This window comes from Sus scrofa, chromosome X (assembly GCF_054392235.1).
Source record: "Sus scrofa isolate SSC_HxYL_T2T_F1_AM1 chromosome X, Sscrofa_HxYL_maternal_Yorkshire_Landrace_v2.0, whole genome shotgun sequence".
Classification (NCBI taxonomy): Eukaryota; Metazoa; Chordata; class Mammalia; order Artiodactyla; family Suidae; genus Sus; species Sus scrofa.
This window is the reverse complement of record NC_139401.1, coordinates 28,189,422-28,212,761: the sequence shown is the minus strand read 5'-3', so window position 1 is coordinate 28,212,761 and position 23,340 is coordinate 28,189,422. Positions and strand designations below refer to the sequence as shown.

Here is a 23,340-nt window from a genome sequence, read left to right as displayed (position 1 = left end):
AACGTCCATCTTTCCCACTGGACTTGACAAGATATGTCTGTTTTGCTAACCAATTTACATACTGAGGCTAGCACAATGCCTTGAGCAAAGATAACATTTCAAAAATACCTGAAGATGAGCAAATTATTTAATTAAAGGAAGTATTCCAATTTTACTTTTAGCATCAATCTTAGTTAATACGATTGACATCCTAATGGTACGAGTTGGTCATTTGGCCCCCAACATCTTATGTCACATTTGTAAATCAGATGCATGGTTTAAAACACTTGACACTTCACACACACTATGATAGCTACTATTAAAATGACAGAGAATAGCAAATGCTGGCAAGGATGGGGCAGAAATGGAACCCTTGGGCATTGCTGGTGATAAAGTAAAATGGTGCTGCCACTATAGAAAACAGCATAGCACTTTATAGGTTCAGATACATGGAAAGTGTTTTCCATGGAATCTGGGCGAGTCAAGATCATCTGCTGGCTACAAAGAAAACCACATCTCAACTCTTTCAGCACTTCATCCATTTATCTATCAAAATTCTATTAGCTACAGCTACTTGATAATAATCCAGTATAATCTACCCCATGCCTCTGCAGTGGTACATACTGGTCTTTTTCTCTGGAATTCCTGTGCCCACCAGTAAAAGTGATAAATTCCTATTTCTAGAAAGGCAGCCTTGACCAGGACCCTGTGAGCAATTATCTCTGCCCTCTGAGATACCCTGGAATATCTGTATTCTTGCTTTTATATTGGCTACCATATTGGAATAAGAGGTTCTTGGTTACAGGGAATACGTATTATTCATATTTACATCACAGAAATTTTTAATACTGCATAATTCACATACCTATCATGGTGCTCTCCTTATCTATTCTGCATCTAAACATGTCTTCTAAAAATGAAAATATGTAATTGAATAAGAATTCCTTTTTTCAAAATACCTGTAATTTGTCTTTACAAAATGGCCTTTAACCAAAGGATGCAACAGAGTTTGAAACAAACTTTTGCAGACATTTTGAAGGAATTCATAACAATTTTAAACGTTTTTAAGGTTGACTGCACTGTTTTTGTTTTTGTTTTGTATGGTAGGAATTTCCATTTAATACTTAAAGTTCCCTATCACTGATTCAAATTTGTCACTGGCACTGTGGTTAGATTTATCAAATGTAATTTGGGTGATTCTACTGGTTTATAAACAGAACAAGCCATCAGCTAGTCCCACTGGCTCTGTCACCAAAATATATCCTGGATTTGATAAATTCTAATTACAACATCATCTTAGACCAACAGAAAAGAACTGCAATAATCTCCCATCACATCACATTGTACACACTCTGGACTGCTATCAAACATTTTCAAAAAGAAATCAAAGTGATCTTTTAAATGACAAATCAAATCACGACATACATCTTACTTACAATCTTCCAATGGATTCCTCTTAATTTAGAACAAAACACAAGCTCATTGTCAATGCCCAAAATGATCTGCTGTAAGACTACCTCCCCATAGTACTTTTATTACTCTGAATTCCCAGTCTTCTTTCTGTTACTCAAACCTGCTCATTAACCCCTACCACAGACCCTCTGCATTTATCTTCTCTTATTCAGGTCAAGGCTCAAATGTGATCTCCACTCTCCATTACACTGTCATATTTAATGTTAATCTCTTTTTAATATTTATTGTTACCCTTTATAAGTAGCTTCCTACTTGAATACAAGTTCCATGAGAAAACTGACATTTCTGTCAGATTTGCTGCTGGATCCCCAGCACCTACAACAGTTACCTGATACATTAAGTGGGTGTGTGAGTGTGTGTGTAAATCAATGAATGAAAATATAAATGGAAGTGGAAAAATATTATTCTGAGACTCAGAATACAAAGAGAGAAAAAAAAATGGAAATATCATTGCTTAAGGTTTTAGTAACTGGGTGGGAGAAAACAAGTAAGAGAAAAAAAAAGTATATAATTAGACATATCCTGAGGTGATAGAAATGTACAACACTTAAACTGAAGAAGGCTTAGTGCCATCTCAAGGTTTTGTTAAGCAATATGCAACAATACATATGCAGAGAATATTAGACACCAGAATACATTTCACTTTAGTGTTATCTATTATTTCATGGAATGAGAGAGTTGGTTACAATCATCTTGATATACCTGATTATAGATTCCATTTCCCCACCCACTCTACTATTAGGCAGGTCTTCACAGCCTGTACTAGTTACTAAGATCCCTAAAGCATGTGGAAGCTTGAGTGGTCAGAAAAGCAAGCAAGCTAAGTAGGTAAGATAGGAGGAAGGTTGTAAGGAAAATAAAAATTGGAGAAAAGCTAGTGGTAGTGCTATTTACCAATAGAAGTAAACGCAGACAACAGTTAAGAAGTCTTTTACGAAAAGACAGGCAAATTGATTTACTTTAGAACAGACAGGTAAGGGGATTCTGATGTTTGCCCAAATTAATGGGGAAGCTATGGTTTGCTAAAAACAGAAAACAGAGTGATGACAAAGGCATTGTAATTGATCAGTCATGTTAGAGACCCACTTTGTGGTAATAGCTACTCTGACCTCTTAAATATCACATATTCTTGAGGGTGGGGGTGGACTGAGAAAATAACTGCATATCCCCTATATAAGCATCCACTATCAATCTCCTGCCCCATGATCTGTATTTGTATAATGGGGCCTATGATTTTTTGAGAGGTAAACAATGATTCTACAAGGATTGCAGAGGTGAGATTTTCTAAAGTTTTCATCTTTACCATTACCATCATCATCATGGCTAACATTTAATTAACACCTACTATATGCCAAGCAGTGAATTAACCACAGTCACACGGATCATCTCCTGAAATATTCACATGAACTTTATAAGGCAAGTACTATCACTAAGTCTACTGATGAAAATGGTCTTAAAATCTGGTAACTTTATACCTGAAGGGCACAGAGGTATAAAGTACGACACCCTATCTTGCTACCATATGAGTTCCATCTTGAAAAGTTAATTAAAGAGAATCTAGCTGTACACAAAAGTATCCAAAGTTCACCTTGTCTGATACAGAGGCAAGAGAAGTGGGCATAAAGAGACTTCAAGGTGATCAATTATAATCTGCAATCTTGGGCAGACTTATGATGATAAAAACTGAAAAGTTTATTAAGATAATTCAGATCAAGTAAGAGGAGCTTTGAATCTCAATAATTAGGTAGAATGCTGTTCATGTCTCAATTCCATTTTGAATGTTTGAAGCTACAGTCTTCATTTCAGGTAAATAAAAAAACCCACAGTGCAGAAGTGAAGCAGTTGAAAAAATAAATAAGCTTAATGTGAAACAGTTGTGGAATGTCATCAAACAAGTGACTGGCAGACATTTATGATCACTTAATTTTCACTGATAATACAAGTGGGGAAAATGTTAGGGAAAAAAAACTGCTGAAATCTAACATATTTCAAGTTAAAAGCATTCTGACTTTTTATTTGTCATTAATAGTTATTTAGTAAAGCAACAATACTCTAAAAACTACAGGATGAGATTACCTCATTTGAAATAAGTTTCTTTTGTTAACACTACCACGGAAATAATTACTTGAAAAGGCCACTGGTTTCTTGACAATATAGAGTTTCTTCCTTTTGAAAACCTGTCAGTTGTACTGAAAATTTTCCACAAGTTTAAAGTACCAATTACACTTCTTCCAGTCTGTGCAACTGTGCCATGATAACTTTGAAAATTACCTTTGGAATAAAAGTTGTAAATATTTTTCAATTGTTTAATTTTATTTGTGATTATATTTTACTTTCTATTATGTATATTTATGAATACACTCTTTACTTAAAAGGAGTTCATAACTAAATATTTGACATTTCCATTGTCCCTGAGTCACAGGATCATTAAAAAAACAAAACAAAAAAATAGAAATATGGTAGAGCCCACATCACTCTTACAAAGAAGGAATGTCTAAAGCCGAACATTTTACCTGACTTCACAAGTATCACTAAGCAACTTGCTATATTAAAAGCAAATCTAGCACCATAGTCTCCAAACTCTCAATCCAAGGCTTAATTACATGGCATCATTTTACTGTCAGATATCAGGGCCTCATTATGCTCCTCCCAAAAGTCCTATTTTATAAACAAGTTTTATGTCTAATACACACTGTGAATGGTTCATTTTTTTCATTGAAACATTAGATTACATTCTTTAATTATCCTCCCTTTGAACCCTGTTTAAATTCCCCAACCACATTTTCTGCTGTACAACTGTTCAGTAAGAAAGTAACTCAATGAGATTCCAAGACTTCTGACACATGGTTCTGATTCTGAAAGAGAGATAAAGCCAGAGATAGAAGCAGAGATAGTAACTGGGTGCTGAGTCTCTTCCTACATAGCCTGTAGACAGGACAACCATGTGTCATAATTTCTAACTTTTGCATAAATCTGAGAGTTTACCTCTTTAGGTTTACACATGGTTTACTTCCAAAGTGAGAATGAGAAAATCAGAATAAAATTCAAATATACAGCAATTTTCTTCTGATGTCAAGACTTTATCATATGTTGCTTTATGGATTTTCCAAAGCAGTCATACAGCATTTTTGTAATTATTCATATTTTACAAATATTAAAATTAATCCATCAGTACCATGCAAAAAAGGAACTGCCTCCTGTGGCATATCAAGGCAACAATGATGCCTTACATGTAGATTTCACACATTCATATCACAATCATTCTTGTATCAAATAATAGTTTAGCAAGCATACATCATTGTCTATGGATGTCAAGTGAATAGCTAGTCCAACCACTGGAAAGAAGGTCTAAATTGAGCAAAATCAATTCACTTTTAAACTAATCATACCCAGTTTAGTGTAAGACTTAGAAGGCAGACTGGAGTTAAAACCCCCAGCTTTGTAATCTTGGACACATTACTTAATTTCTTTGGGCTTCAATTTCCTTACCTATAGAATAAGGACAATGATAGTTCCCACTTCTTAAGGATGAAATGAGTAACATATGCAAAGTGCCTGGCAACTATATTGACAATTATCATAATTACACTGCTTTAATGGTAGGTAGGTTGGATACAAGTTTAATCACTTCCCTATCTCAACTTATAGAACAGTAAATTGTTACTAGACAGTAAAAGGTATCTTCACGTCAAACAGTATTTTTTAAAGTCTTCCCATACTCTTCATAATTTCTTCTACCTATACAACCTAATTCAGGAAGCTGTCCTCTTAAATGATACTTTTAATTTTTCAGAATAGTTGGACTTAGCAATACCTATGTTATTATTAATTGCCTTTTCATTCATGAAATTGAAAACTCAGGTCTCTGAGTGGGTATATAGTCTTCCATGTCAGGTTTCTTATGATCTAAGAAACCAGAGTGTCTACTGGCACATCTGTTTTACACTGAAACCAAGTGATTAAGGTGAGACTGGAGTAAAGGTATCATGACTGTGACATAGTTTTAAGTCTATTTTAAGGTTCTGACTCCCAGTCCAGCAATGAAGGCCTTTTGTTGCCTTCTAAGTGTTCATCTGTCACTCTGTTCATCATTTACAAATGGCTCATCAACAGCTGATGGCCACTTTACCCATCATTGCATATGGTCCATTAACAGTTGACAGCTGTCAGTAAGACAAGACTACTCAAGCCCTTCTCCAACCAGGAGGCTTTGACAAACAGAGAAGGCAAAGAGTCTGAACCATCCACTTGCTAAGACCGTCTTAATTTGGCACCAATTAATTTCATTGGCTGGAGTCCTCCTTTGCTACAAGAGAGAAGACACAGTTCAAAGAAAATGTTTGGCTGAAATGTCTGCGTGAGTCAATCCCGTTAAGAAATATCACCCACATTCATATGTATCAGTTTATCCACTTCAAAATATGTTTTTGCTACTTCGTAGACATGCTCCTATTGTGTTAACAATTAGAAACAAACTTATTTTAGAGAAGCTTGGAAAACCTAAAAGTCAATTTTAAAATGGCAGCAGATACATCTATTAAACACCTGCTTTGTGTGGAGCAATCTGCTATGTGTTGAAGGTGTATTTTATATAGCCAGAGAAGCAAAAGACATACTCTTCTAAAAGATTAAATAGAATATCGGGAATACTACCAAGTTAGGTTTCAGTTAGGTGTGAAGTAAGTAATTCTAACAGAAACAAAGTAGGAACCCATCATCTGGCTCATGGAATTACATGCTCGATCAGAGACTATCTGCTGCTTGTGTATTTATGAATACTAACTTAACAAGGGAAAATGACTCAGTTATACGAAAGAGACATCAGTCAATTAAAAATAAGAGTGAAACAAAAAATCTGGGCGATGCTTAAAAAACTGGTAAACTCAATGAATTAAAGAAGTTGAGAACAAAACGTGTATTGTGAGATTCCCATGAACAATAATGTATGTACTTGAACTTTTTGCTGTGTGGTAGTCTACGGCTCTGCATGACAGGAAAGTTGTCCTTTTATCTACTTAGCTACTTCCATTTCTGTTTTCTTAATTCAAATACACGAGATTCCCACACACAGTCATTGATACAAACTTCAGCTTGTTTTTGTATGGTGTCTTAATAGTCTTTCATGAAAAAGTTCTTCCTTTATCTCAACGGTTAACTCTGTTTCAAATATATGTCTATGCCAGACATATATGCCTGTAAAGGACTGTAAACTTAATTTGTGACAGACTATACTATGTTTTTTAAGATTTTTATTTTTCCTATAATAGTCGATTTACAATTTTCTGTCAATTTCTGCTGTATAGCAAAGTGACCCAGTCATACATATGTATACATATTTTTTCTCTCACATTATCCTCCATCATGTTCCATCACAAGTGACTAGAAATAGTTGCCTGTGCTATACAGCAAGATCTTATTGCTTATCCACTCCAAATGCAATAGTTTGCATCTACTAACCCCAAACACCCAGTCCATCCCCCTCTCTCCCCTCCCCCTTGGGAAGCACCAGTCTGTTCTCCCAGTCCTTGAGTTTGTTTCTTTTCTGTAGATAGGTTCATTTGTGCCATATATTAGATTCCAGTTATAAGTGATATGGTATTTGTCTTTCTCTTTCTGACTTATTTCACTCAGTATGAGTCTCTAGTTCCATCCATGTTGCTGCAAATGGCATTATTTTGTTCTTTTCTTATGACTGAGCAGTATTCCATCGCATATGCATACCACATCTTCCTAATACAATCATCTGTCGATGGACATTTAGGTTGGTTCCATGTCTTGTGAATAGTGCTGCACTGAACATGGGGGTGCATGTATCTTTTTCAATGAAAACTTTGTCTGCTTATATGCCCAGGAGTGGGATATCTGGGTCATATGGTAGTTCTATATTTAGTTTTCTGAGGTACCTCCATACTGTTTTCCATTGTGGTTGTACCAATTTACATTTCTACCAAAAGTGAAGGAGGGTACCCTTTTCTCCACACCCTCTCCGGCATTTGCTATTTGTTGACAGGCTATTTTCTAAATGGCTTGCAAATGGTAAATAATTTTTCAGATTTTTTTTAACAATGCAAAAAAAGAAGCACTAAAATGAATCATTCTGATCATACTGATTTTTATTAAAGTTGATTTTTAAATTAAAATGACTTAAGTGATTTGCTCCCAAATAATCTAACAAATTACTATTAAATCAAGAACAGCAGCTGTAATATTTAACCTATACATGTTGTATACATTGTGATTAAACCCTGAATACCTCTTATGGGGTCAAGGAGAGCGTTCACAAGAGGGTAAGTTCTTTTATTTATTTATTTATTTTTTTTGGCTGCAGCATGTGGAAGTGCCCAGGCCAGGGACTGAACCTGCACCACAGCAGCAATCCTAACCACTGCAGAGATGACAGTGGATCCTTAATCCACTGAGCCACTAGGGAACTCCAGAGGAGATTAATTCTTAATTGTTTACTTGCAAAACAAAACATCATGGTGTCCACTTTCTTAAGTAATCTCATATATATTCAGCTATGAATTGATTCAACTTTTCCATTAAAAATCAAATTTTAACCCCTGACCCATCACCATAGTTTAGAGAAGATGTCAGTAAGAAACTCTGAGCAAGGATGCCAATCACAGCAAGAAAAACACAAGTCAGAGCCTTTAGTGAGATTAAGATAAGGATCTTACAACAAATGTAGAGGGTAATCATCAACTCTCCTTCACCTTTATTCCAGATTGACTAAATTCAGTCTATGTAATTATTCATCCACTCATATTCATATTCATTCTTTCTCTCTCCCTTGCTCTCCCTCTCTATAGCTATGGGCTTTGTTTGACAGGTGATAACTTGAAATAGCAGGGCAGTGCTAGAGACTGGACAACCTGCTATTGTGTATGAGGACTTTCTGCTTTCTAGTCTGAGGATGAGAAAAGGCTCTGAAGATCACTGGGTTTAACTGCCTTATTTTGTACCAGAAGAAATCAAACCCTACCACCACTGAATGACAGAACCCCTTCATACTATTAGTGACAGAGTTTTCAGCAGACTTTAGGTTTTTGTGATTTCTGGTTCCACTGACATCACCACAATTGAATGGTTCATCTCTAAAAAGCAGTGACCATGTCAAAATTTTGCTCCCCCAAAACACACACATTCCTTTCAGAAGTCCAGGAAAACAAGAGGTACTTAATATCTGCTCAATGTATGACAACATGACCAAATATTTATATGGAGATACACTGTATCTATAAAAGAGAACTCACTTTTAGTAAACACTCTCAGCTTAATTGTGTGGGAAAATGATGAATTGTGTTTTAAATCCATCTATCACAACTGGCCCGCTATCTGAAGAAAATTTAAAAGGTACTTCCATTTGAAATCATGTTTTGTAAAATAATAATCTATAAAAGACTTAAAATATTTTGAAATATTAAAAGATTACACATAAGAAGTTTAGAAGACAAGTTATAAAATCTAAGAGACAAGAAAGACTTTCTTAAATTAGACTATAGAGCTAGAAAACAGAGACATTTACTACATACAATTTTTGAAATGTTATTTCATGAGAAAAGATATAACAAATTCAAAGCAAATGAGATATCTGAAAAACCATTTCAAATGCAAAACACACATAAAGTTTAGAATCTACAATATATAGAGTGTACTTTTCAGTGTAACTGAAAAGAGAACAACCGAACAACCTCACAGGAAAAAAATCGGCAAGAGAAATAAACTGGATAATTTACAGAAGAGAAAATCTATAAAAGATTAACAAACTTACAAAAAGTTCAAAGGCACAAATTATCAGGCAAATTCAAAGTAACAATGACTCATCCATCTACAACTGTCTCACAAGCACGAATGTAAACAAGTCTCACACCTTTTGCTTATGGAAATATAAGGAAATGTTCACACATACAGACTGCTTTAAAACAAGAAAGTATATTATTTTCTGTTTCTACCAATCTATCAACATCTATTTAAAATTTGTAAAGACATGTCATTGCCACAATTTGAAATCTATTCCACTGATAAAGAAATATTTAAGAACAAATATCCAAGGATGTTTGCCACAGCAACATTTGCAGTGCCAAAGATTAGAAGCAATGTGCCTACAACAAATGGGGTAAGGATGACATAAATTGTGCTGCTTCACCATGGAATATTATATGTGTAACTTTTAGCAGGACAAAAGAAAACTAGGGTTTTATCTGTTGATGTAGATTCCCATGAGTTACTACTGAGTGAGAAAAGCAAAATGCAGAAAAGTCAATACCATAAAACCCAATTTTCCTTTCTTTCTTTTTTTTTTTTTTCTTTGTATTTTTAGGGCCATACCCACGGCATATTGGAGGTTCCCAGACTAGGGATCGAATCAGAGCTACAGCTGCCAGCCTGCACCACAGCCACAGCAACGCCAGATCCGAGCCACATCTGCGAACTGCACCACAGCTGATGGCAACACTGGATCCCTAACCCACTGAGCAAGGCCAAGGATCAAACCCGAATCCTCGTGGATACTAGTCAGGTTCATTAACCACTGAGCCATGACGGGAACTCCCTAATTTTTCTAAAAAATGTTAAAACTCTATTTCTGTGTCTGATTGCTTTTTTTATTAGTATTATTTTTTGTCTTTTTAGGGCCGCACCCACGGCACATGAAGGTTTCCAGGCTAGGGATCGAATCAGAGCTGTTGCTGCCAGGCACAGCCACAGCCACAGCCACAGCAATACCAGATCTGAGCTGCGTCTGCAACCTACACCACAGCTCACGGCAACGCTGGATCCTTAACCCACTGAGCAAGGCCAGGGATCGAACCAACAACCTCATGGTTCCTAGTCGGATTCGTTAACCACTGAGCCACGATGGAAACTCCTCTGTGTCTGTGATTTCTAAATAGTAATATAAGAACACAAAAGGGGAAATGGAGGTATATACATCTGCTTATTAACATATTTTGATTTTGTTGGGGAGGTACTACAAGAGGTATCTTATTTGCATCAAGGAGGAAAGGAATGAAGAGGGAGAAGCCCAGCAGGAAACAAGGAAAGGGAAAGTGTTAGGATTAAGTTATATATTCATATAAATTTAGCTATCTATAAAAAAATTAAACAAAATATTTAAATTTTAAAATATCTTTCAGGGAAAAATCATCATTTGCTGTCACAGCCTGTTTCAAATTATTTTACACTTAAACTGTTTATAATATTTAATCAAATTACCTACATTTTATTTGGAAAGCTACCATTTATTGAGGGCCACAGAATGCATTAAACATTCTACATATACCTTGCTAGTTTGTTTGCAATAGTTTAATATGAGGATCAATGTATTCACATAAGTTATACCTTACTTCATGGCTAGACCAATGTCCAATTTATATATGTAAGCTTTATGAAAGGAGAATCCTGGGAGTTCCTGGTGTGGTTCAGCAGGTTAAGAACACGACTAGTATCCATGAGGATATGGGTTTGATCCCTGGCCTTGCTCAGTGGGTTAAGGATCCGGCATTGCCACAAGCTGCAGTGTAGGTCACAGACACGGCTTAGATCCTGCATTGCTGTGGCTCTGGTGTAGGCCGGCAGCTGTAGCTCAGATTCAACCCCTAGCCTGGGAACCTCCATATGCTGTGGGTAGCCCTAAAAACACAAGCCAAAAAAATTTTTTTTAAATTTAAAAAAGACAGGAGAATCTTTTTTGTTCACTACTGAATCACCAGACCCTTCCATCATGGCTGGCACATAGCAATTGGGCATACAGTTGCTGAATCTGTGGAATGGATGACAATTTATGAGCATTTTTATGTATCATTATAAATCAGACTTCTGAAGATGATTAAGTTATATAACATATAGTTCAAACTTTCATCATCCTATTTTTTATGCTTCTAAACCGAAAACAACCAATAAAAAGAGAAAAGTAAAAATTTCAAAAAGTCTGATTTAGGAATAGATCCACCTGGTATAATTTAGTGCGTTATGGTGCCAAGGATAAAAATATGGGCTAGGCAAACAGATTGCCAAGATTCAAATTCCTCTCCCTTCACTTACTTAATAACTGTGTAACATTGGGAAAGTAAAATAGCCTCTCTGTGCCTCCTGTGTAAAATGCTGTGAGACTTAAATGACACATGACATAAGGAACTCCCAGCACAAGATCTAACATGTTGCAAGAGTCTAATAAAGTGTTTTCTAATACTACCAATAATGAAGTGAAAAGTAAAAATAATAATGGATCCATCATCATCTGTTTGCCAAATGATAATGGTTTTTGTGCTCAGAGCAGGAACCCTGTGCTAGTGTCTATATGGAGTACTTGTGTTACTCAATATACCTCTCAAAGGCAGAGATGAAGACTGGATTCAAGAATGAGCCCAAATTGGAATTAGACAAGAATTCAAAAGACACTCAACTAGATGTTGAGTTAAAAAACCCTAACAGGTATGAAGAGACATTCAGACACTGAAAATCAGGATGAAACAGTGGCTAAAATCAAGTGAATCAAAAGTGGAATCCAAGAAGCAGGATACCCAGAGAACCAAACAGAAAAATCAGGGCAGTAGATGTGGGCTCCAAAACCCATAGAAGCATGCTCTTGATGGAAACCTCAGATCAGTCAGAAAGTTCCCTGTCTTTTTCCTCCTAAGCAGCAAGATGGCCAGTCTGCCAATTAAAACAGGATGTGAGTATCCCAGAATCGGTTGAGAAGTATAGGAACAAAATTAAATGGATTAAAAACTCTCATAATATGAGTAACAACCCACTTATTCATTGCTTACCTATTTTATGTTAATGCATTGTATTTTGAACTATCCTAAGTACAGCTACACCCTCCATTTATCTTACACAACAAATACAACTTTCATTAACTGAAGTGAAATCTTCAGAGATCAATTAATATTCTTAAAGCTCCCCAGGTCATACTGTCTATGTGCTAACCTATGAAATCTTCCAGTTTTTAAAATTTAGAAGGTAATTTATGCATACATTCTTTTTTCTCCCATTACCATGCTCCATCATAAGTGACTAGGCATAGTTCAGAAAAAAAAATTGTACTGGGGAAATAACAATTAAAAAACTTGAAAAAAGACTGCTTCCTGTATACGTGCATGTAAATAAATTTCTAGAAAAATCTATAGTGACAGAAAGCACCTCAGTGGCTGACTGTGGACTGAGTGGGGAAGGGGCAGGACAATATGGTGCAGGGGAAAAAAAAAAAAAGGTGGTTTAGGAAGCAATAACCTCATACTGGCCTGGTAGACTGGGACAGAGTGACTAATATGTTAAGCCAATATTCAGTGAAACAAAAGTGATGCTTAATTTATGAAATTAAAATACCTGGTCAACCTCACTGAAAAAGGAAATGATCAAAACTCCTGGGGCTTTGGGAAAAAAGACAAAGACCAACACAAGCACATACCACAGGATTAAAACAAAGCAGGTGTTTGGCAGTGGCCTATACCTGAAGACAAGAAAGTGAAGTACAGCCAGGGAGAATGTTCTCTTCTTTCCTGGGTAACAAGGGTCAAAGATGACAAGGAATGGAGCTGATAAAGGTGCTTCCAGAGGAAAAGTGAGAAACATATTACCATGAGAAAGTCTCTGCAAGAATGTAATGGTGTATGTTCAGCAAGTGCAACTGGGCAGGTACTCAACCAGAGGTGGGAAAGATGAACTAACCCAGAAGCCCTGACTAATTCTTTTTTGGAAATACATTTCCTCCACAGGTAGACACAGGTACTTAACCAGCATTCCTTGTCTTGCCTAATTGAATATTGATTGAAAAGATGCAGTTAGTGTCTTCAAAGTAAAATATCTGGGTGCTGTATGCAGAGAAGGACTCAATAGTCAGAACACAGAGCAGAGATTCCTGCTGACAAATGAAGGGTCTGAGCATCTCTTTGTCAACAATACCGGCCCTGCTTGCTCCTTCTGTAAGTCATCATTGTTATTCCAGACACTGGTCGTCCTAATGATCCTATCAAATCCACTTGAACTTAATTTGGTAGAAAAAATTAAAAAGATTCATCCAATTTGATACTTGAAATACCTGCAAATGGGCAAAATGTGTTTTATCGCCATTCTAAAGCAGGACTTCGTCACACTGCTAGGATCACTTTGGGCCTTAAGACAACATTCCCTGGAGTTAATTGCTACATGAAATAGAATAATTTTATGACAAAAGCATAATGAGATAATCACAACAATTTCTAAAAATTGACAATTTAACCCTGGCAATTTGTATGGATAGCACATCTGCAGATGGTTTAAGGGTAACACATCATTAAAAACATACACATTTTTTTAAGTAAAGAGAAAAGGACTATCCTGTTGATTTCTCGTTGAATGGCAAAACCTAGCTTTGGCAGTGCTGCCTTGTGAAGGGTTGTTTACCACTTGGAAAAGGGTTTCCTATTAGGCATGTACTGAATATGTTGCAATGTCACAAAATAGTGTTAGCTGTGTAGCTGCCAAAAATGACATCAATTCTCACCCCCACAAAGACAGACATTGTTAGGGGTACCATTAATGAGGCACACACTTTTTCTGTCCTCTACTTTTCCTCTATGGAGTAAGAGATCAAGGCATTCTAGTGGAATTATCTTTCCAGAGACTAAAAAACACTTTAAAATTTTTTACCACAAAAGCTTTAAACAAAAGTTTGTGAAAAAAATAATAGCAATGGATGCAATCGCAAAATTTTCACAGAATATACAGATATAAATAGAAATACACTCAGACACACGTGTACATACACATGCATATACACTTTTCTCACAAAGCATTTACTAAATGGACTTTATTTTAATCCTCTAATATTGTACACAGAATTCATGATCTCTCTTTTTTTTTTTTTGGTCTGATTTAAAAGTTATATGAGCTACAGACATTCAGTAAAGGTTTTCCTATCCTCTGTACTGCTTAAAAGCCATTGATAAAAACTACAATTACTTAATAAATTAGCTCTGAACAAAGGCCAAAATGACTATAACTTCTTGAGTAGTTTCTGTATGTCAGGTTCTTCCATTAGATATATTATTATTATAATGTCATGTCTGTAAGTTAGTTATGATTATCCTCTTATGTTTCCAAGGAGAAAACTGAGTTCAGCGAGATCACTGGAGTAGACCAGAGACAGAATGCAAGCAGGTGGCAATGCTGAGACTCAAAATCTCTTCAAAAGAGATTCAGAATTTCAAACCTTGTGATGTCCATTACAAAAGCTTCCCATCACCACTCACATTCTAACAGAATAATTCCTACACCAACAAAAAAAAATTAACTGATGAGGCATTAATAATTACAGCCTAGGAATTAACTGTTAAGTGAGTATCTGACCAGTAATTCTCCAATAGCACATATTCAACAAAAAAAGCTGGAAGGAAAGGAGAAGTGAAGGAAGGGAGAGGGCAAAGAGGAAGGGAGGGAAAAGGAGAGAAGTAAAGTGATTTCTTTAATTCATCAACTACTTGTCGAGTGCTAATTATGCCCCAGACTCCAATAGGAGCTAGATACAAAGTTTAGCAAAATCATCTTTTCTCACCTCACAGAGTTTCTAGACAAGCATTGGAGACTTTCACTCATCAAATAATCACACAACAAAATATAAAATCACAACTCTGTTAATGCTGTCTAGCAGTGGTACAGGGCACTACTGAAAATATGTTACAGGGGATGTGACATAGCCAGGTTGGTCAAGGAAGGCTTGCCCAAGGATATATAACAACAAAGGAAAAACATACTAAATAAACATTAACAGGGAGGGAATATGTTACAGACAATGGTAACTGTATATTCATAAGCCTTAGGTTGTGCTGGGGGTTGAGGACCGGTAAGCAGAAAGGATTTAAAGCAGCTGGTGAGCATGGAGTGCAGAGTGCAATGCAGTGGAGTCAGGGGGGAGATAAAACTTGGGGAGGCAGCCGGCAAGATGATGTTAATGAGTACTGTATTTTCCCGAAGAGCAAGTGGAAGCCACTAAAGTCACTAAACAATCTTAAGGTGGCTGAAAACGATTTAGTTTAATTGTCACACTATGACATTGAAAGCAAGACAAGGATGCCATTGTGATCATCCAGTTGAGGGCAAGAGCTTGGACTAGACTGAAAGCAGTGGAAACTTAGAGATGCAAATAGAATTGAGAAGGATATAAGACTCTGTAGCTATGGTTATGCCTGTGGGTTGTGGTTACAGTTATAGTTATCATCATGGTTGCAGTTATGGTTATCGTATGGTCACATGGGCTGAGGGGAAAGGAAACTTTCAAAAATGACTCAAGTTTCTTGTTTGACTAACAAAACACATAGGGCTGTTACTCACTGAAGGAGGAGACAGAAGAGGATGAAGTTTGCTGAGACTTGATCATGTGTTGTGACCTTGACATGTTGAGCTTATACTGTGCCTTTCAAACATTCAAAAGGTTATCAGTTAGTCATATGGTCCTAAAGCTCAGAGGAGAGGTCTGGCTAGTGAGGGGAAGACTGCAAGTCAAATGTAAATAGGTAGTATGGCAGTCATGAGAGCTGCTTGCCAAGTATTTCCGACTCTGTCCTCTGGGTATCCTGTAGGCTTGACTATCCTAACCTGGATTCCTCAGTCAGGGGCTCATCAAAAACAGAAACTACTTTAACATTTAAACACAGAGAATTTAATACAGGGAACAGTTTACACAGGTGTTTAAAGAGCTGAGAAGCCAGAGGATTGTGAATAAGGGAGAAAGAGTCTGTTAAATCCTTAGGAGAGCAGAGTCAAACAGGAAGTAGTATTACCAGACCCCAGAAGCCACTTATGGAAGCTGGAACTGCATCATGCCTGTCTGTTTGGAGCTGAAATCACAAAGAAGCCACTGCGGCTAGAGATGCCCTCCAAAACTGAAAGAGGGACAGGATGGAGTTGGCCCAGTGGGTTAAGAACTCAATATAGTGTCCATGAGGATGTGGGTTTGATCCCTGGCCTTGCTCAGTGAGTTAAGGATCCAGCATTGCTGCAAGCTGCGGCATAGGTCACAGATGTGGCTTGGTTCCTGTGTTTCTGTGGTGTAGGTTGGAAGCTGCAACTCCAATTCTACCCTTGGCTGGTTAACTTACATATGCTGCAGGTGCAGCCATTTAAAAAAAGAAAAAAAAACAAAAAATAGAAAAGAAAGAAGAACAGGATCTACTATTCTAGTTTCTCCACTCCTCCCACCCTCTATTCTCCCATCACTATCTCCCAGTGGCTGAAACTCCCTGGAAGCCAGAGAGCAAAGAAACAGGAAACGCAGTACCTTGCAAACCAGACCAAGATTTTGAAAAGGGTAGAGAATGGCTCAGAGCAAATAGGCAAAAATCTGGCATGGTGTGATCACTTGCTAGTCCTGGTGAGTTGTAAGAGGAAGTGACGTGGCCCTTTTATACAGAGCTCTTAACTACTAATGGGAGACTCTCAAATGCCCTCCTTCTTCAGTCCCAACAACCAGTAACATTCCAAATAACAACTGTTCCATCACCCTGGGGCTGACAATGAGGGTTATACGGAGCACAGGCCCCAGGTGACCCACAAAGGAAGGGTAGCATACAGCCTGAACGAAAAATTTTTTAAGCCACGGAAATGTTGAGATTTGGAAACTGTTTGCTACTCACAGCATAACCTAGCCTATCCCAAGAAACATAAAAATTAGAATGGGTGAGTGGGGTGATGACCCCACCCCTTAACTTTAGCGGGCTGGCTGGCAGTCACTGATGAAATTGATACTGAAAGCTAGAGGGATTATTATCTAAATCACACAATGGGGACATATTAGGTAAATTAGTTGTAAATGACAGATTAAAAGCCAGGTAATATACCTTAGAAATATATAACTGTTTCCTTGGTATAGTTCTTATATCTGCCATATATCCTTGCTTCCTCTCTTTCAACAAACTGGAGGTATCACAGATCTCTAGGATCTAAGGATCTACGTCTTGTCCTCTGGTAGTAACTGCTATACATTATCTAGAGATTTTGGACTTTTGGATGGGATTTACAAAATGTCTCCCTTGGGAAGCAAGTAAGTTTATTTTTGCTGTCAGGCCTAATAGTTGAAGACCAGGAAAGCTAACCACAGTGGTCATCAAATATTTTCAATCTCTGCATTCTGCCTCCATGATAGGATTGCATTTTGGTAGATTCATATTAGTTTTGTCCAAAGTGTTCTAAGTAGAAAGGATGTGTGTTACTTACACATGAGGTCATGGAAGAGCTGGTGCGAAAACTCTAAAATTGTCTTTCCCTGTGACACAGAGACCAGCAACATTTCAGATACAAGTTAATTCATTAGCCTAGGTCTTATGAGACAACATGATGTAGAGCTCACAGTTGACCTATTAAGACATGTAGCATGAGTAAAAAGTAATCTGTATTGTTTTAATCCATTGAGATGTGGGTTTGTCATGACTATAACCTAGTCCATCTTGTTTTACACAAGTGGTAATTAAAGCCAGGCATACAAAATGAATGAAATTGCCTAGAAAGAGAATCGACTGTACTCTAGGAGGATATACCTTCAATGGAATCAGAGAATGAAAAGAGAGGAGAAAACCTAGAAGAATTTTCTGCGTCAGAAGCTATTTGAAGAGAGCTTCGAGAAGAAAAAAATGGTCCAGTGTCCATTACTGTTAAGAGATCAAGTCTCAAACAGGAATGAAAATTTCTACTGGATTTACCAACAAGGTGGTCATGATGATCTGAGCAAGAAGTCTTTCATTGAATGAAGGAGACAAAGGCAAAATGGTTTGAAGATTGAGTGGGAGTTTGAGGAAAGGAAGAAACAGAATATAAACTCCTTTGGAAAGCCTGGATGGAAGAGAAACTCAGTGCAATGAAATATAGCTCCAAAATAAGCACTGAAAACAAGGTTTTTAAGACGAGTGCCCAACTCAACTCATGCAGGAGTTCCCATCTCGGCTCAACAGTAATGAACCCAACTACTATCCATGAGGACATGGTTTTGATCCGTGGCCTCACTCAGTAGGTTAAGGATCCAGCATTGGTATAAGCTGTGGTGTAGGCCAGCTGCTATGGCTCTGATCTGACCCAGAGTCTGGGAATTTCCATATGCTGTGGGTGTGGTCCTAAAAAGACAAAAAAAAAGTATCTTACAGAGTATAATTATTTAGAATTCTAGGAGTTCCCGTCGTGGCGCAGTGGTTAACGAATCCGACTAGGAACCATGAGGTTGCGGGTTCGGTCCCTGCCCCTGCTCAGTGGGTTAACGATCCGGCGTTGCCATGAGCTGTGGTGTAGGTTGCAGACACGGCTTGGATCCTGCGTTGCTGTGGCTCTGGCGTAGGCCGGTGGCTACAGCTCCGATTCAACCCCTAGCCTAGGAAACTCCATATGCTGCAGGAGCAGCCCAAGAAATAGCAAAAAAGATTTAAAAAAAAAAAAGAATTGTGGTTGTTGAGGTGCGATAACAATCATATTTAATATAAAATCTAATGCACTGTGTATTTGTGATTCTCTTAAAAACCTGCTTCATATTTATTTATTTATAAAAAGAAATGTATGCACCTGCAAGATTACAGTTATACTTAGCTGCAAGGGATACTTGCAGATTGTAACATTATTATTTAGACTTCCATATTCTTACATCATGATCAAATTTAGTTCTATCAGGGAGAAATGTGTTGTCCCCACGCAAAAGATTATATATGGAAAAGAGTGCGCTGATCTCATTTTGTCAAAAAAGAAGTTACTGCATAAAAGCATTTTTAAGTCTTTTCATTTTTATATTCCCAGTGCCTAACTCTGTGCCTAGACCATCCACTCAACACCTTTTCACTATTTTCTGATGATATACTTTCATTCAAAAAAATATGACTGCCTGATAATATGAGAAAAAGAATGTAAATATGTATGTGCCGCTGGGTCACCTTGCTGTACCACAGAAAATTGACAGAACACTGTAAAACAGCTATGACGGAAAAAATAAAAATCATTTAAAAAATAACAAAAAGAAAAATATAAAAATATATATGATCGCGGAGTTCCCAACGTGGCTCAGTGGTTAACGAATCCAACTAGGAACCATGAGGTTGTGGGTTTGATCCCTGGCCTTGCTCAGTGGGTTGAGGATCGGTGTTGCTATGAGCTGTGGTGTAGGTTGCAGACGCGGCTCGGATCCCACGTTGCTGTGGCTCTGGCGAAGGCCGGCAGGTACAGCTCCGATTCGACCCCTAGCCTGGGAACCTCCATATGCTGTGGGAGCAGCCCAAGAAATGGCAAAAAGACAAAAAAAAAAAAAAAGATCGCCAATGAGCTATTTAACAGCCTGTTAATTGCAGATGAAATGGTTACTCCCTAAAATTTTAGATAATTTCTTCAATAACTTTTGCAGCCCCACAAAATAGAAGCCACTATCCAAATGAAAGATTCAGACAGAATGTACAGGTTTTAATTTCTGGCATGCTACTCTGTATGTACATATTTGCATTTAAAGGCTGCAAGAGAAACTTGTTAAAGTTTAATGATAATAATATTAACAACAAAAACAACTTTTTATCAATTGCCCCGAATGTGCCAAATCAGTGTTGGGTGAATTAAATATCTTACCTTAATCCTTTCAATAACTTAAGTGGTAGGTGTTATAATTCCTGTTTTACACAAAAACAGAATATACCAGTTTAAGTACATACAGACAGCAGGCAACCCAGTCAGGACACTAACCAAGACCCTTACGCCATCAGTGTTGCACATAAAATTGTGGATATTTTTCATTATAAACACAAATATTCAACCTCCAGATTGTCAAGATAATAGGCATTGAGCTTTGTTCAGCTTTGTGAAAATTGTGGCTCATTTTAGAAATGTGTATATTCTACCTAGAGCTAGAAGGTAGAAATTTCTTTTAGAGTCTGATAAAGATTGTTATTAAGACCCACAAGTAGAACTTGATTATGTAGCATTGGCAAAGAAGTTCTCTCTATAAGTGAAAAATCTTACTTTCCAAAATATTTAAGCTATTTATCTCAAAGGACCTTTGGAGTTCTCACACAGTGGGTAAATAACAATAGCAAAAATTATTTAAAACAATCTTTATGGTGAGATAAATAAATGTGGGTGGAAAATCCTCTCATTCCCCTATTAATATTTTTTCTTGTCCTTCTATTCAATACTTTCAGATTTGCCATTTGCTGAGTGAACTTAAAAGTGAGATGATTGGTCTCATGTTTGTATAAAGGAAATATTCATAATTAAAGGCTCCTGTTTTCTTTACCATCCCAACCAAAGTGATAATTTTAAAATAGGTCATGTCTGGAATGTGGTTTACATCCTAGCTTGGTCAGTAACTATGACCATGAGCAGACTATCAACAATTAATAGCCAAAAAAAAAAAAAAAAAAAAAAAAAACCTGACAGCAGTTATTTTTTCAAAAGCTAGCTATTTTCCTTGAAATTTCAAAATATGAAGTATTCTCATAATGGCTGTACAATGTCATTGTTACATGGATAATATTTATTACCACTCATTCCGTTCAAACTCTATTTAATTGATAGTCACAATACCAAGCACCAACCAAATAAGCATCTTGATATGGGTGAAATAGATGTAATTTTTTTTGTCTTTTTGCCTTTTCTAGGGCCACTTCCACAGCATATGGAGGTTCCCAGGCTAGGGATCAAATCAGAGCTGTAGCCACCAGCCTACACCAGAGCCACAGCAATGCCAGATCCTTAACCCACTGAGCAAGGCCAGGGACCGAACCCGCAACCTCATGGTTCCTAGTTGGATTCATTAACTACTGCACCACAATGCAAACTCCAAGATACACGTATTTTTAAATCAGAAAATGTGGGTTAAAGTACTGGTAATGTACAAATATGATTGTTTTTGACAAGCCATGGGGCTCCTCCCTATTGTTACAAATTTAATAATGTCACCTAGTTCAAAGAGTCATGATGAGAATAAAATGCAAAAGTACCTTGAAAGCTATAAGGTCACCTTCAATAAATACGTGGCATATTATCACATGATAGATACTGTACAAAGGGTAGTTCCTGCAATGGATAACTGTCACTAATTTTGTTTAAGTAGCTATGGGCTGGCCAAAAAAAAAAAAAAAAAAAAAAAAATTACTTTTTGTCCAAGGTAAAGAGGATGATGTTCTACAAAACACAAAGAAGTATAATAAAATCTCAACTTTTCAAATAAAGAAAGAGAACTCAAACTACAAATACAGAAAAAGTTTAATTTACTATTTTTTTTTCCTATGGCTGCACCCGCGGCATATGGAAGTTCCCGAGCTAAGGATCAAATCAAAGCTGCAGCTGCTGGCCCACATCGCAGCCACAGCAACGCCAGATCCTTAAGCCACTGAGCAAGTCCAGCAATAAAACCCACATCCTCACAGACACAATATCAGGTGCTTAATCCACTGAGCCACAACGGGAGCTCCTAAATTTATTTTTGACATATCCTAACTCTATAATTCAGGAGATCTGCTTACCTAATAAAATTTTAATATTGCTATTGTTGTCATTTCTGTGACAATGAGATGGCGTTGGAAGATCTGGACACTGATACTGGGAAGAAAAATAAAAAGGTATATGGTTTTTTTAGGTACCAGAGGAATAATTATTGTGGAGTGCAGAGACATTGGCTGTTGATCTCAATGAAGGTTCATTTTCATCAGCATCTCAAGATAAAGGAACTTTAAAACACATGACTATAAAACCTAAAAAGGAGTATTATAATTACCTAAAAAGCCCACAAGTAAAATTGTTTCCTTATAAATTCTAAAAACTCTTTCAAAGAAAATCATTTTATTATTTGAGGACATGGGATTCCAGCCAATGAATATCCGTTTCACATTTCTCATACTTTCTCAAATTCTACAAATATAAATCCACAATGTAAATGAAAATAAGAGTTATGTTATCCATTAATTACTCCAGCTTTGTTCATAAGAACTTCTACTGTCCCTTGCAAGGCCCTTCTGATGATACAGAATGCAAAGAGGAAAAGGGGAAACATGCAGAGAAAATCCTCAGAGCAAAAAGCATTTCTTAATACTAAAAATGAATAATTCCATTTTTGTTAGATAAATAAGGTGAAATAATGATATTTTTAAAATGACAAGTGAGGTAATGCGTCCAATTTTCCTAAGGCTCTTGAGGTGTGCATTAAAAGCTGAAAGTAATTCTGATCATTTTCTACTTTAGTAAAAATAGCATTAACATTGATGTTGTTCAATGAGTATGTGGGTGTTGTCTGGGACAAGGGTAAATATTTTGCAGCTAACCAAATGTCCAGATGCATTTTCTTTTCCAAATTTCACATTATACTTTTAGTATGGCAATCAAAAATGAACACTGATATTTTCAGTTGAGCCTTGCTTAGAAATCTCGCTATAGAAAACTGGAAAGGTTTAGGATAAAATAGCTGCCTCTTTGGGAGTCTAAAAGAAAGCTCTTTAACAACTGGGTGAAAATCAATTCTAATGGTTTTCCTTAATTGTTTATCCTTATTAAAATAAAAAGTATTTATGTTTTAAATGTCTTATACTCTTTAGGGATAAAAAATTTAATTTATGAGGATATGTTTACTTCAATTCAGCATGTTATAGATTTACTGAGGATGTACGACTAAGGCAGAGTTGATCTATAGATAGAAACAAAAGTGAGCAAGACATGCCCAGGCCCTGATCCCAGATATCTTTCAGGCTGGGTAAAATCAGTTAATTTTGCCATTTTAGTTCAAAGATGCAACTGGTATATGATAATTAAAATTCATAAGGAAAATGTAAACTATAAGAAAGAAATCTACATTACTGTTAATGTTAAGATGCCACTGAATTCAACTCTGTCAAACGAATTCCTTGAACTAAGTCACATAAGCATGTTCGTTTGCATCTTAGTTTCATTTACTTCAAAAGT

General features: G+C 36.7%; 1 protein-coding gene and 1 long non-coding RNA gene across 3 annotated transcripts in view; one reads left to right on the top strand and one right to left on the bottom strand.

The window, feature by feature from the left end:
* Positions 1-23,340, bottom strand: part of IL1RAPL1 (interleukin 1 receptor accessory protein like 1) — a 1,404,779-nt gene that overhangs the window by 1,256,166 nt on the left and 125,273 nt on the right. The window lies entirely within an intron of this gene.
* On the top strand, positions 14,290-19,652 carry LOC146394523 (uncharacterized). Its single transcript, XR_014835219.1, has 2 exons — positions 14,290-18,639; positions 19,499-19,652. It is a non-coding gene; the product is annotated as an uncharacterized LOC146394523 (long non-coding RNA).